A 16,438-nucleotide genomic window follows, 5' to 3' on the forward strand; every position below is an offset into this window, starting at 1 on the left:
TACAATGTTTGAAGTCCGTTTTCCCGCACCATATGTTTTGATGCGAACACAGAATATATGTTACTCTTTTCATCGACCATAGTTTTCGAAGGCTTTACCAAATATATTTTGGACAATAGATTTTGATCTAGAATAGCATAAAGTACTTCAAGGTAGTTACAATATTTAGTTAATGATGTTCAATTCAAACCATATTCAAAATACATAAGTAGGATAATTTTCGTTTCATGTTCTTAAAAACTTCATACAAAGAGGAAAAAAAAATTATAAATATATTTAAAATAACATAAAACATTAAATTTCAATGGTCTCTAAGCCAGTGTATCGGCTCAATCTTAGTATTCATTTTCTTATCAAGGTGCTCAACTAACTTTTTTAAAGTGTTGGAAGAGGGACTATCTTATAAAATTGACTGAGAAAGATATAGATGTGCATTGAGCATATGGTAAAGATATAGATGTGCATTGAGCATATGGTAGGATGGCTCAGAATATTTTATCTCTCTCAATTGTATCATAATATCTTTAGAATATTCCATGGCCTCATTGAACAACTTCATGATAATTTGTTTTTTGTTCAGTTCTCTGTAAAGATCTTCGTATAATAACTAAAGGATGTGCGTTTCCATGTATAATCAGAACATAAAAAGACTTATTGGCCATCTTTTAGGTTTACAATATATATAAGTGATTAACTATTGATATCTTGCCGCCAAAGTAGTATAATCCTTTAATGCGTTCGGGTCTATAATGTGAGCCACACAATCTATCTATTTATATCCTATATAAAACAAATACATTTTAATCACTTCCCTTCATTATAATATAGATAGAAACACTTCGAAGCTAATTGAATAGTCAAATCACCTTCCATTATTATGATATTTAATCTCACACATTATTATTCCATTTTGCAGTCAATTTAGTTAAAGATAAAGACAACAAACTTATAAGATATATGTAATTGATATTCAATAATGTCCACATCCTAATAACATTATAAATAGACCCTTATATTATACAATTTTCGAATTAGAAAAAATATTCTCTAAGCTATTTGTATCTATAAGTCTTTGTTATGGCTCCATCCCTTAACTACATCTTCAAGATAAGTTGTCATTGTATGACGTTAAGGTTAATTATATACTTTATCCATCTATTTAGTTTATTGGTTGTTGATTTGTGGGGTTTGGTTCTGATGAAAGACCATAATAAACGTTCTTCTTCTTTGTGGAGGCAACATATGTTCATGAAACCTTCGTAATGGAGCAACATTAAAGATAGTTTCAATGACACTATAAATTTTTTTGGAGACACGATAAAACATATAGGAAATGTAAAAGGTTTCTACATGTCCTAATTTATAGACAACGTTGGTGATATACATTGGAAATGCCTTCAATGAACAAAACTATAGATCTACCCTCAATGAAGAACAATTTGCATCGAATCTAACTAATTCTTGTGCAATTTTCTTTTAATAATAGCATGAGATCTTATTACTTAGCCTTTATTCTATTTATTCAACTTTTTCCTTTCATGAATCATCAAGCAATATCTCATTGACCGGACTTTATTCTCTTCAATCACTTTTTTCCTTGCTGAATCATCTAGCCTTATCTAAGGATTCATCATGTCTTCTCAACATCTACTCAACTATGATGGTATTTGACTAAGTTGACCATGGAGAGAATCATCTACATTATCCAACTATCCCTTTATTTTACATTTCCATTATAAGAATATTTTATAATGTTCATCTCTATCATGTTATTTGATAATGTTGACCATAATCCCAATTTAGGTAGAATCACCTGGCGTCATCCAATTAGCCTTTTAGTTTCCCTTCTACTCTAAGAACATCTAACAATGGTCATCTCTATCATGGTATTTGACTATGTTGGCCACAGTCTCATACTATGAGGATAAAAATCTAGTTTAGTCTTTTATGTTTCATTTGTATTACAATTAAGAACCTTTATATACATAGAAAAACTTGTATGTTCATGTATAAATACATTTTTGAATGTTTATAGAGATTTGATACAACTGGATAAAAGTTGTTTACAAATAGCCTTAACCATATTTAGTTCCTTACACAATGCAATAAATATTGGTTCTTTATATGTTGTTTACACACATTTCCTTTTACAATTTCTATAGTAAGTGTTATGAAAAATAAGAGTAATATATAGTAAAAATAATTACTCATATGAAGAAAATAATATTGAACTTTGGTTGGTTTTATTGTAAATAGTAAATAACTGCAAATAGAAAATAATCATAAGTAACCATCATTGCATACAAGAAGAACATGCAATGTGGAAACTTCTCGATATCTATGTAACGATCCATTTTTTGGGGGGAAACTAGTTCTTGATACCCATGTAATTTAGTCACTCATTTTTATGGCAAAATTGATTACAAATCAATTAACCAAATAATTGTAACCTCCTTCGACAATAATAACCATATAACATACATTCAAAACTGAATTTGTATCTTCCACTTATTATTTATGTTGGTGGTATTAATGGCCTTTACTTAATTTCTTAATATATAAAATAGTTATTTATCCCATATGTATAACCATTTTCTTTGTATCATCTCATAAATGCTTTCACACACAATGTCTATCTTTTGCTCAAACAAATAAGTTATGCTTTTCATAAATAAAGATATCACATATGATCCAGAACGAAGAAAAATAATAGTAGCTTCATTAGAAGAAACCATAAAACCTTCTAATGAGCGGAAACCATAAAAGCTTCTAATGAGCAGATGTATATATTGGAGAATATTTGTTCTTATCCACTCTCTTCGAGTACATTGATGGAAAAAGTGTTACTATACAAGTCATGTACATTACATACCAAGCTTATATATTCTTTAGGGTTAATGTCATAAAAATCCTCAAGTTTTTAGAGTTTTGTCGGTTTTGCCCAAAGTTGAATTTTATGTTCGTTTTTACCCTCACATTTTCCAAAAAATGTTCGGTTTTACCCTTTTACCGGTGATAACAGGTTTTTTAGGTTAACATTATTTTATCTTCGCAAAAAAAAACCCTTAAGTTTACAGTATTTTTACGTTTTTACCCTTAATTTTATAATTTTTTTATACTTTTACCCTAAGTATTTTTTTTATATTATACGTATTCATGCAGAAAAATCGTATTTATATACAAAAAAAGTTTAATTAAATATTGTATTTACATTTTTTAAATGTTATATCTTTATGTGTGTGTGTATATATATATATATATATATATATATATATATATATATATATATATTCCTTGGATAAACCGTTTAAAATGTAATAAAAAACAAATTAATATGTTTTTAGAACTACAAATCCATACTTTTATGTATTTAAAAATATACATATAAATAACAAAACTTGTTCAATCATAAACATGTTTATATATAATATTAAAAAAATATAAATACAACATTTAATTAAACATTTTTTCGTATATAAACACGATTTTTTTGCATGAATACGTATATTATGAAAAAAAATACTTAGGGTAAAAGTGTAAAAAAGTTATAAACTTAAGGGTAAAAACATAAAAAACTGTAAATTTAAGGGTTTTTTGCGAAGTTAATATAATGGTAACCTAGAAAACCTGTTTTCACCGGTAAAAGGGTAAAACCGAACATTTTTTAGAAAATGTGAGGGTAAAAACGGACATAAAATCCAACTTTAGATAAAACCGACAAACCCTGAAAAATTGAGAGTTTTTATGACATTAGCCCTATTCTTTAATGGAGTTGACTGATTTTCTTGTAGAGAGGATCAAGACAAAGATAGATTTAAGTGATGAGTGGATGAAGGACTGAAGGGTTAACGGTTTTTTGGCTTTTTCTTTTTGTTATTCTGTCACTTATGTTTTTTAGTTTGGTCGTGTATGTTTTTTTAATGTTAGAGTTTAATTTTGTTCTATTGTGTTTCAAAATTTTTAAAGAAGGTATAAAGCAAAAACAGCTAACTTGGTTTATTTTTATAATTAGAAAAACTATTTTACTTTTTATATTCTAGGAATTGATAAAGAGAAAGAAAGAAAAATGAGAACATGATTTGATTCCATGATACTAGAATAGTCTTAACCAACTCGACACCGAGCATATTCAGCAACCAAATCAAGTTCAAGTTTTCACAAATCACCGAATTTATTTCCTCGATGAATGGCCTTCCCATCAAACATATTATATTATTTTTCCTTAAGACCATCTGGTGCACCAAATAAGTTTTTATGCTTAAACATTTTCTTGAACTAGGAGCTGAACTTTTTGCAGGTAGTATTTGTATATGTTATGAATTTGCGAATAAGTTTTTGTTTACAATTGTGAATATTGTTAATGATCACACATGTTTATATTTAAAAAAAATATTAAAGAGTGATTACATTTCACTTTATTGATGTTTTTAGTGATATCGATAGTTGTAGGACGATTTTTGCGTTTGTTTTTACAATAAGAATCCTTTTTCTTGTTATATTCATGGATAGACAATCGGAATGGATTGTATCAAGAAAGAAATGCAAAATACGACAAAAGTCTATTTTATATAAATTAGAATAAACAAGGGAAAATATACAATGAGATTAATGAGAGTATCAAAATTTAATATATACATGAGTTTTTCAAGTAGTGATACGTTACACCTCACTCCACCCTCAATCACCATTTATACCTTTTCCAAAGTTGTTTGATGTTGCTTGGCCCTCTTGACTACTTTCAAAAACGTACAATCGTGTAATATCACTGTTTATAGAGTTAAGAGAGGAAACATAATTTTGAAAGTATTGTTAATTTATGTTATAGACTATTTCTGTTGTGTCCCATGTCACTTGCACCTTTTTCATCCTTTCAATAACCACTCCAAAGCATATTGTATTTCTATCTAAAGATCGGTTCTAATACAAAATTTTGAAGTTTACATTTATAGATATGTAAGGGATTCTTAGAAGTGCAATTTTAGAGGTAAGTGAGTATTAGTGTATGCTAAGTGTAAGTTTATATACTAATGTAATATTATATGCATCTTCATTAACTTCTAGATTTAAAATAATTTTATGCATGTTTTGGGATATAAGGTTTCCAGAACTTTGAGGTTTGGATGAAATGTTTTGGTGTCTACACGCTTCATAAATAAACATACTGATCGTATGAAACTATTAGATGCATTATCATATATTTATTATGTGAAGCATTCACTTAACACGTGACCTTTGGGTTGCTTAAACAACCGTTTTCAGTTTATAAATGCATTGTTCTCTCGCTATTTATAGCCATTCAGCGTACTCATTAGAATATTCTCTCTCTCTCTCTCTCTCTCTCTCTCTCTCTATATATATATATATATATATATATATATATATATATATATATATATATATATACACACTAGCCGTTTACCTGCGCTAAGCGACGGGTGCGAATAATTTTTTCAGAAATTAGTTTATACAGATGATTTATTTTTTATATCGATTTTGAACCGATTTTTATTTTTTAAAATCATTTTTTTAGACCGGTTTCAGTTATGATTTCGGTTTGTTTGAAATAAAATTTAATTAGAAACGGTGTTAAGACCGCTTTGGTTATATTAGAAAAATTGGAATACATCTATTAAAACCAATTACTAAATGGCGGTTTTGTTTTAACCTACCCAATTCTCAAAAAAAAATGTTTGGTTTTTCTTTCACTTAAAAAAAACAATTTTAAATACGCACCTCTAATGGGGGAGAGCAAGCAAAAAATGATATTGTTTTTCACACGAATAAGCATCAGGGCGATCAGGAGGATCAGTTAACTTTTGATTACGGTTCATTTTTTTCATCAAAGCCAGTTTACTATTAGTTTGTTGACGAACTAATAGTTATATTTCAATTAATGTTCACCTATTTATCATTAAATTTTATTATGCATTAGAACCTGACTTAACACCCATTGCTTCTTAATATTTTAAATTCACAATTCCAATGATTTTTTTATATTTTTTGTGATGGATATTATAACATTTAGTGCAAGTCAATATGTTATTTGAATGAATAAATTAGAAATGAAAAAAATCACATCGAATACAATGCATACATATATTTTATCAGTTTGTGGTAATTTATGTCTTTACAACATAACGCTAATCTTGATTGGGACAAGATCATTCCATGTAAGGTCATCCCATCCCCTACCAACAAAGTGGGGTTATCGATTAAAGATTGACAACAACCTAATAAAAACAGGTTTCCATACATAAAACTATCTCATCATACTGATGAATATCGACTTAAATCATTATTAAACATTCCTTGCTATAATATAATTGCATTGGTCTTAAGTGATAACTGAATATCAAAAGTATATTCATAGCATATTAACCATACGCCTTTCTGTACCAAAATCAATATCATCAATAAATCCATAAATACAACAAACAATGAACACATAACGTACAAATGAAAGACAAAAAATAATAACAAAGTGAATTAATAAAAAAATTACAAAAAATGGGGGAAATACAACTGACAAAAAAACAACTAAACAGTGTTGCTTTTCATAAAATTAACCCCCATCAAACAATAAAATTATACAAAGCCTTATGAAATTAACTCGACAACCAACAAAAGCTCTTTACAAGAGAGTTGGTTTCTTCCATTATTAACTCTTCTTTTCTCTGAAGTCAACAGCTCTCGTAGTCAAAAAGTCAAAATACAAAGTCCGAAATTTAATTTTGTGTAACAACTCCTACACATTTTTGGACGCCTCCAAAGCCACATGTGGGACCCACAACATACCTATTGATTCATTTTCCTGACACAATCCTGTAGTTGAGAACAAGATCCTCAGACTTTTTCCATATGTAAGTTCGAATAGTGGCTAAGCTCATTTTAGGTGACACCTGCATACAAAAGATCAGTTTTAAATTTTTTTTATTTATTAAGACATTGTACTTCAAATTTTACCCAATTAAATAAAATAATCATTATGAATAAACTCATGAACATGCCTGATTATTGCACAAGATCTCTATATAAGGCTTAAGCTTCCACGGCTTCAATCCAGGAGCAAAAGCTCCATCACTAATCAAAGTATCTGATGACTTCTGTAGAACCATCTTCTCCACAACATAATTAACAACCTGCAACAAAAATAAAAAAAAATTAAAAACTCATATTATGGTGATTATAGTAATATATCGCACCTTATGCATTCTTAAAATCCGAGGTGCACTCAGCTTCCCTTGTGTCAAGATCTGAGCAGCTGAACCTTCAAATGGATGTAGATAAAAACTGCATCTGAAAAAGCAAAGAAACTTGAATGAGCATCTTTACTTTATAAATACTATAATATTTAAAACGTATGAGATAAAAAGTAACTACTTACTTGGTATGTTCTCTTGGTGGCATCCGATTATGCAAAATAGCATCTAAAACCCTACGAGGGAAATCATCATCTTCAATTCCAACAAGATGAGTAATTTTCTTCCTCCATATTCCATTTTGAGAACTCTCATTAATAATTGAAGGAGGAGAAGCAATTGAGAATTGAAATGGAGGGTAAACTCTGGAATCACTTTGAACATTACATCTGCTTCAGGTCTTGAAAGTGGAATGTTTTTGGAAGATATATCTTTGATTGGAGCTTCTCCATTGACTGAAGGTTGGGATATGAATCTAACTTTTTTCTTGGAAAAATAAGGAGCCAATAGTCCTTTCAGGGTTTCTCGACCTAAATTAATCTGCAAAGATCAAAGAGATTGTAATTTGTAAGTGGTCAATGATGTTTTTCATTATTTAATTCAAATCCAATGTGTGCACCTTGTCATCTTCAGATTTTTGAGTGATGCTGAGGTCAGCAGCATACATTTCTGCAGAAAAACACTGAGGGATATCTAAATGAATAGACAAGCTTCCAAGCCTAGTATCTACAGTAAACCATGCAGGAATGCTGACCTGGAAAATAATATATAAAATCGAAATGGGAACAGATGAAGATTATATATATATATATATATATATATATATATATATATATATATATATATATATATATATATTCATACATACCATCTCAAATAGTTGTTCCTTTTTCTCTTCAAATGAAACCTGTCCATAGTCTTCAATCACAACACCTTTAGTGATTTCCCAAAGCTTCACAGAACCACCATTATCCTATCAAATTGACACTTCACACCATCAGTTTCAAGTTCTTCAAGAAAAAAAAATGAAAAGTGTTCTTTTTTAAAAAATGTTAAAAAGAAAAAGGCAAAAGATTAATATTATTAACATTACTTTGGTGAGGACATGTCTTCTATTGTTCAATATTTCATGTTGAACTATACGTGGAATTCCATCAATAGTTAAGGTGGGAGATTTATACACAGGAACCTACACATGAATTACATGAGTTAGATTATGTAAAGAGGTATGGATCAACATAAACCCAAAAAAGAAAACTCACAGGGGTAGATCCTTCTAAAGAAGCTCTTGCCTTTGAAAAAGACAAATTTCCAGCAAGAAAGGAACCACCTCTTTGAAACAATTTTTCAGGGTTCAAGTGTTCAGAAGGCCATCTGTCCACAGAGGAATCTGTTGTTGCTACCCAAATTCCATTATCATCTAATGCTAATTACTGAATAGGATGTTCCTTTGTGCAAACCAATAAGCTATCTCTTGTAGAAAGATCTGTCAAGTACAACTACAAGTAGAAACAGATCATATTATTATTAAATGATTGATAATTATTATAATAAGTTAATAACATATGCACTCATAAAGAAATAGAAATAGACTCACAGAAAGATCTCTTCCACCACTCACAGAAATAAGAAATAACTACTTCACTTAAAATGAGTACTCCTCTTTTAGCATCTTGGCATGTGAGAAACTCGTAACTCGATGGATGGAGATTTGTAAGGATAAGCATCTGGAAGTCAGAGGAAAATGCAAAATTGTCACAATTTAGTAATAAAATTAACAACAAACCTTTCTTGAAGGAAACCAATTGAAAATCCAAACCCAAATCTTTAGGATTTTGAACCGAAAAGAAGGGTTTCCAGTGAATGGTGTGTGAATCAGGTAGAAGCGGGTGATGCATGTCTGGTGGCGATGGTGTGTGAATCAGTTTGTTATGGGCGGCTTTTTTCTGTTTGGAAATTATTAGCAAAAAGTACCTCATTGGTTTTTAAACCAGTATCAAGAAATCTTGGTCAATTGGCGAGAAAGAACAAGGATTTTTCCTTCAAGCCCGAGAATAGAGATGAAAATGAAATATTGTTGTAATTTGTTCAATATAAGAGATGAAAAGATGAAAAGGAAGTTGTTTTACGAGAGATTTGTAAAAAGAATGGAGGTGGTACGATGGTTCTTCCAGAGGCATAGATCGAGTGAGATAGAGATGAGAGATGATATGCTTCAGTTTGCCCTAAAGCAAAAGTATAAAATCGGTAAATAAACATACCTGATGAACCAAACGCAAACATGACTTCTTCTCTTCTTGATCACAGTGGAGGTTTATGCGATAATCATGGAGAGGCTACGATCACTGATGGAGAGGAGGCCGACATGAAACCCAGATTCAAGATGGTGGTGGTAGCAGATGCGTAAGAAGGGTCATGGTAACATGAGGTAATTGTGATTTAGGGTTTCTCGATGAAGACGACTGATTTAGGGTGATTTAGGGTTTTAGTGAGTGATTGTGAGTCTAGGAATTTATTTCCAAAGTAATTTCGTTCCGTAAACAATTCATGAGTGTAGCTGTATTGGATAATAAGTTGTTCACGAGGCAGTAGGTGTTGTACCTCTTAAATTTCAAGAAACAAGCAATATGTTTAATAATATAGTATATATATATATATATATATATATATATATATATATATAACTTTTCCTTTTGTCCATCTCTCTCTATCCATCTTTCTTTCCTTCTCTTTCTCTCTCTCACTCTCTTTTTCCCTCCCTCCTATTTCTCTCTATTTCCCTCTCTCTCTCTCTCTCCCCCTCTTGCGTTCCTCTTGCATCATATTAACTAACACATGTAATGAGAAAGACTACAAATATGAGGTGTATTTGTTTTTGGAAGCATAAAACTAGAAACTAGAACTCGAAAACACTTTGATAATTGGTAACAAAAGTTTGCTTGAATCCAGTTAACCCAAGAAAAGGACAACATGTTGATAATAGATAATAAAACTTTGCTTGAATCTTGTAAACCATAAAAGGTTAAGGGCATGAGGGATGCAACACTTTTTAAAGTTAGAAGTTTGGATATAATATTTTATTCTAAACAAAACTGTATTGATAATGTTCTTACTGGATCCTTAGAGGAGGTTTTCCCATGCCTTAAAGAATAGGATAAGCATCTCAATACTTTTGTTACATTTTTGTAAGAAAGACTAATATTTTAATATGTATGAAATCTTTTTGTTTGAATGTAAATAAATAAAATATTTTTGTTTAAATATTAGTATTGTTTGTAACCTGTTTTAAAAAAATAAATATTTGCAACCATTGTTTACACAGGACTATCTCCTATTATTTATATTTATATATATATATATATATATATATATATATATATATATATATATATATATATATATATATATATATATATTTCCAATTGCATTTAAAGTTAGATTTTTTTTCCTAAATTGTTTATATTTTTTTATCATTAATATATATGATCAATAAAAATATTATAATCCACGACTCTATCCGAACATAGAACAACTAATGCTTGACCAGTTTACTTTTTGAATTATCAAACTGTGCCAAAATTGTCCGCACCATACCACATATGCGGTTTACAGCTTTGTGGTGCGGTTTTCAAAAAAATCTCAAACTACACCCACATTGCGGTTTACGGTTTTGAATCTAAATCATACCACACCGCATTGGAAACACCCTAATTATAGTGTGTGTGTGTGTGTGTGTGTATATATATATATATATATATATATATATATATATATATAGGGCTAGGTTATAATGTGGATGAACAACTATTGTGCGGACGTGTGAACAATGCTACTCTATGAGAATTACTAAGAGAATAAGTTGTTTGCTAATGTGAATACGTTCAACCTTACACAACTATCGTCATTTTCATGCATTCTCAGTAATTATTATTCATTTTTGTTCTTATGCATCGTTTTTTTACTCATTTTCATTCTTACAGAAAACGGCTCAATAAACATTCTGACAACATTCTGACAGAATGAGAATAATAAAAAAAAATTCTATAATAACCTTATAGATGATTTAATTAGTGAGAATGTGTAATAATGACAATAGTTATGTAAGATTGAACGTATTCACATTACCAAATAACATATTTTCTTTGTCATTATTATAGAATAGCACTGTCCACACGTCCGCACAATAGATGTCAATCCACATTTGAACCTAGCTCTCTCTCTCTCTCTCTCTCTATATATATATATATATATATATATATATATATATATATATATATATATATATATATATATATATATATATATATATATATATATATATAGGGGTTGGATACATTACGATCACTAACTTTTGTAGGATCAAATAAGATCACATTTTCAACCCTTATTTTAGAGCTTATCTTATATTGAAAAAATAAATAAAAATATATAAATTCATCAATTTTCAACCTCTTTCCATATTAGTATTCGAAAAAAAATTGTAACATGTGCATCACATGCGCATTATTTGGAAAAACACTTTTTAGAGCTTATTTTTTATCGGAAAAAAATAACCAAAAATATATAAATTTATCATTTTTTAACCTCTACCCATACTTATGTTAGAAATTTTTCTTTTTTGCATATAACGTAAAATGTGCACCATATGCACATAAGTAGAAAAACGTTTGTTTTGAATTTCTTTTTTCAAAAAATCACCTTCTATAGCAGTGTCCTAACTTATTAAGATGTTTTTTTATATGTACATTAATATGCATATATGCAGATGTGCATATATGCAGACATACATATACGCATATTTTCATTTTGTGTATATGTGCATATGGTGCACATTTTACGTAATTTTTTTTCCAAATAACAATAAGGAAAAATGTTAATAAATTATAAATTTACATATTTTTAGTTAATTTTTTTTCGATATAAGATAAGCTCTAAAACCAATGTTGAAAAGCATGCACATTTGAGTTTGTGCATATACGCACATTTTTTTTAACTTTTTCTAGATATGTTTTTTCTAAAAACATTTTAATTAATTAGGATGTTGATATAAAAGTTGAATTGTTAAAAAAATTTCAAAAAAAAGTATTTTTTTTACAAAAAAAATGTGCATACGGTGCACATTTTTCATAAATTTTTTTTTTCAATCATTAATATGGAAAGATGTTGAAAAATGAAGAACTTACATTTTTTTTCGATATATGATAAGCTCTAAAATGCATTTTTTATAAAAAATGCGGATATGGTGCACATTTTTTCATAGAAAAAAAACTTATTATTTTTTTTCGAATATCAATATGGAAAGAGGTTATAATTTACAATTAGATTACGACATCCCTTTTCTAAGTTGTAAATTATTTAGTTTGATCCTAGCCTTGATATTTCATTTTCGGTATTATATTGAGAATTATTCTTATCTAACTAAAACTATCTTTCTTTTACAGATGTCTACTCTAAATGTTGCTTCTGGTTCCTCCTCCTTCAACCATAACTTTTCCTTGTTGAACATCTGCTCTAAGGTGCAATTGGATGACATCAATTACAATGACTGGATGTGCAACATAAAAATAGCCCTTCGTTTCAAGGACAAGGAGTATGTCCTTGAGAGACCATTGGATGAGATCAACGAAGAGAAGGTCACTCCTGAAGAAATGGTCGGCTACAAAAAAACAATACAATGATGCGACAAAAGTTTCTTACATCATGGTGGCCACAATGACTCCTGAATTGCAAAGATACTATAAGGATTACTGGTCGTACGAGGAGAACAAGGACCTTATGGAAAAGTACCATAAGCGAGCTTGTTAGGAAAAGTATGAGGTGGTAGCAGCCACGTTCAAAGAATGCAACGATACGTGGCAGGCTTGTCAAGCTGAATGTGAATTTTGATGAAGAGTTGGCAATCGACATAGTGTTGAACTCCTTGCCAAGTTGTTATGATCAGTTCATATTTACGTATCATTTGAACAACAATGAAACTACTTTGTCTCAATTGCATAACCTCCTATGAACAGCTGAAGCAGGAATGAATGCAAAAAAGTTTTGCATCCACTCCTACTAGTGCTCCCCTTCTGGCCATTGGTCAAGGGAAAGGGAAAAAGAGAAAAGGTCCTCCCAAGCAAAACTGGAAGGGAAAGTCTCAAGCTGGGTCGTCAAGCAATGGACCCAAAGGCAAATCCAGTTCTAATGCTCCCCTGTCTTTGATCCCAAAGAGGCCACTTGCTTCTACTGCAACGATAAAGGGCATTGGAAACGAAACTGCCCAACATATCTGCAAAACATCAAACACGGAAAAGTGAAGTTGACTTTTGCAGGTATATACACTATCTTATCTGAAAAATCATCATATTCTCGTTCTTGGGTCCTTGATACAGGATGTGGATTTCACATTTGTTCTAATTTGCAGGGGCTAAGAAGAAGTGGGGATGTGGAGCATGGAAGAATAGTGATCATGGGGAATAGGCGATCTTCACCTGTCACCAAGATTGGAGTTTATAATATTGTGCTTAATGATGGAGTTAGTTTAGATTGTTGCTACTCATCAAAAATGTCACGAAACATTATTTCCTTTCATGCATTGTTTAAACAAGGTTTTAGGTATTCTTTTAATGATGAGAATGGTTCTATTTCTTCTTATAAAAATGGTACTTTTTATTTTGAAGCTTTACCTTGTGATGACATGTATGAAACTGTGATGTGTGTAGACAATTTAGGTAATATTGTATTTCATATTGATTCGTTTAATGGTATAGAAAAAGCGTGCTTGTGGCATTATTGTCTTGGACACATTAACAAGAAATGCATCGCCCAACTTTAAAAGGATGGATTGTTGGAACCATTTAACCTAAGGTGAGATGATGAATGTGAATCTTGTCTTTTGGGTAAGATGACAAAATCACCTTGCACTGGTTCTTGTGAAAGAGGTGAAGGTTTGTTAGATCTCATACACACATATGTATGTGGGTCTTTCAGATCCACCACAAGGGATGCTAATTGATTCTATGTGACTTTTAGTCATGATTATAGCAAATATGGTTATATCTACTTAATCAAGCACAAGTTAGAAACCTTTGAAATGTTCAAAGAGTTTAAACAAGAAGTCAAGAATCAATTGGGCAGGAAGATAAAGATGCTTAGATCTGATAGAGGCAGTGAGTATCTTAGTATCAAGTTCCATGACTACCTCAAGGAATGTGGTATAATTTCATAACTGACACCTCCTAGGACACCACAACTTAATGTTGTGGCTGAAATGTGCAATCGAACCTTGGTGGACATGGTTCGTTCCATGATTAGTCGAGCTTCTCTTCCAATTTCATTATGGGGGTATGCCTTAGTGACTGCCATCCACATTCTTACTCTTGTCCCAATTATGAAGGTTTCCAAAACACCTCACGATATGTGGACAGGGAAGGTTCCCTCATTAGCACATATCAAGGTTTGGGGTTGTGAAGATTTCGTTAAACGAGAGACTCACGACAAGGTTGAACCTTGAAGTGAGAGATGTATTTTCATCGGCTATCCACAAATACTTTGGATATTTGTTCTACATACCAAGTGAGAATGTGGTGTTCTTAGCACGAAGAGGAGTCTTTCGTGAGAGAGCTCATATGAAAAGAGGAAATTGGGAGTACAATTGCTCTTGAAGAGATTCAGGAATCAAATGATGAAGGAACCTATGAAGACGTTAGGGTTCAATCAAAGGAAGAAATTCCAGTTGAACCAGTTGACGAGTCATTACCTCTAGGCGTTCCAGTAGAGTGCCACCTGATTTCTATGGTTTTCATATTACTACGGATGGTGACACGTTTATAAGTGACAGTACACTAACTGCAAGGAAGCAATGGCAGGCCCTGAGGCTACCAAATGGCAAGAGGCAATGGACAGCGAGATCAAGTCCATGTATGACAACCAAGCTTGGAATTTGGTTGATAATGTAGCAGGTCGTAAGAGAGTTGGGTGCAAATGGATCTTCAAGAAGAAGACCGACATGGATGGAAAGGTATGCACTTTCAAGGCTCGACTGGTTGTGAAGGGCTTTACTCAAACCCCAAGGGTTGACTATGATGAGACCTTCTCACCAGTAGCTAAGATTAAATCTATTAGGATAATGCTCGCCATAGCTGCATTTCATAACTATGAAATTTGGCAGATGGATGTCAAAACCGCTTTCCTTAATGGGAAGTTGGCTGAGGATGTTTACATGAGTCAGCCAGAGGGTTTTGTGGATGCAAAGTATCCAAATAGAGTGTGTAAGCTTGAGAAATCAATCTATGGATTGAAACAAGCTTCTCGCAGATAGAATCTTTGCTTTGACGAGAAGGTCAAGGAGTTTGGATTCTCTAGAAGTGAAGATGAATCTTGTGTATATGTCAAAGCTAGTAGGAGTATAGTAACCTTCCTGGTATTGTATGTTGATGACATACTTCTTATAGGAACTGACATTCCAACTTTGCAAGAGGTTAAGTCTTGGTTTAGAAAGTGTTTCGCTATGAAGGATCTGGGAGAGGCTACTTATATTCTAGGGATAAGGATTTTGATTGACAGGAGTAAAAGACTAATTGGACTTAGTCGAAGTACATACTTGGAAAAGGTGCTAAAATATTTTAGTACGGAAAATTCCAAGAAAATAGAACTGCCTATACAGAGTAATACCAAACTGAGTAAGACTCAGAGCGCGAGTACTAATGCAGAGATAGCCGAAATGAGTATAGTTCCATATGCTTCTACCGTTGGATCTATCATGTATGTTATGACATGTACTCGCCCTGATGTGGCTTTTGCTTTGAGCATGGTCAGTCGTTATTAGGGAAATCCAGGAAGAGCTCGTTGGAGAGAAGTTAAGAATATTCTCAAGTATATGCGAAGAAGTAAGGATTGGGTCCTTGTGCTTGGTGGCAATGATACACTGAGAATAGCTGGGTATAGTGATTCCATCTTTCAAACAGATAGAGACAACTTTCGTTCTCAGTCTGGCTGGGTGTTTACCTTAAATGGAGGAGCGTTAACCTGGAAAAGTTCCAAACAAGAGACTGTGGCTGATTCTACCTGTGAATCAGAGTACATAGCGGCGAGCAAAGCATCAAAGGAGGCAATTTGGTTAAATAACTTCATCGGAGAACTTTGAGTTGTTCCAGCCATCAAGGAGCCAATGGAAATTTTCTATGACAATGAAGGAGCGCTTTCCTTAACTGAGGAACCAAGAGATCATGGCTGATCAAGATATATCGACAAAAAAATAC

At 31.6% G+C, this 16,438-nt stretch overlaps 1 pseudogene; it reads right to left on the reverse strand.

The window, feature by feature from the left end:
- Positions 1-6,803: 6,803 nt before the first annotated feature.
- LOC145164623 (uncharacterized) lies at positions 6,804-9,178 on the reverse strand (annotated as a pseudogene).
- Positions 9,179-16,438: the final 7,260 nt, after the last annotated feature.

Source organism: Lactuca virosa, chromosome 3, assembly GCF_052849685.1.
Source record: "Lactuca virosa cultivar CGN04683 chromosome 3, Lactuca_virosa_CGN04683_v6, whole genome shotgun sequence".
Taxonomy (NCBI): Eukaryota; Viridiplantae; Streptophyta; class Magnoliopsida; order Asterales; family Asteraceae; genus Lactuca; species Lactuca virosa.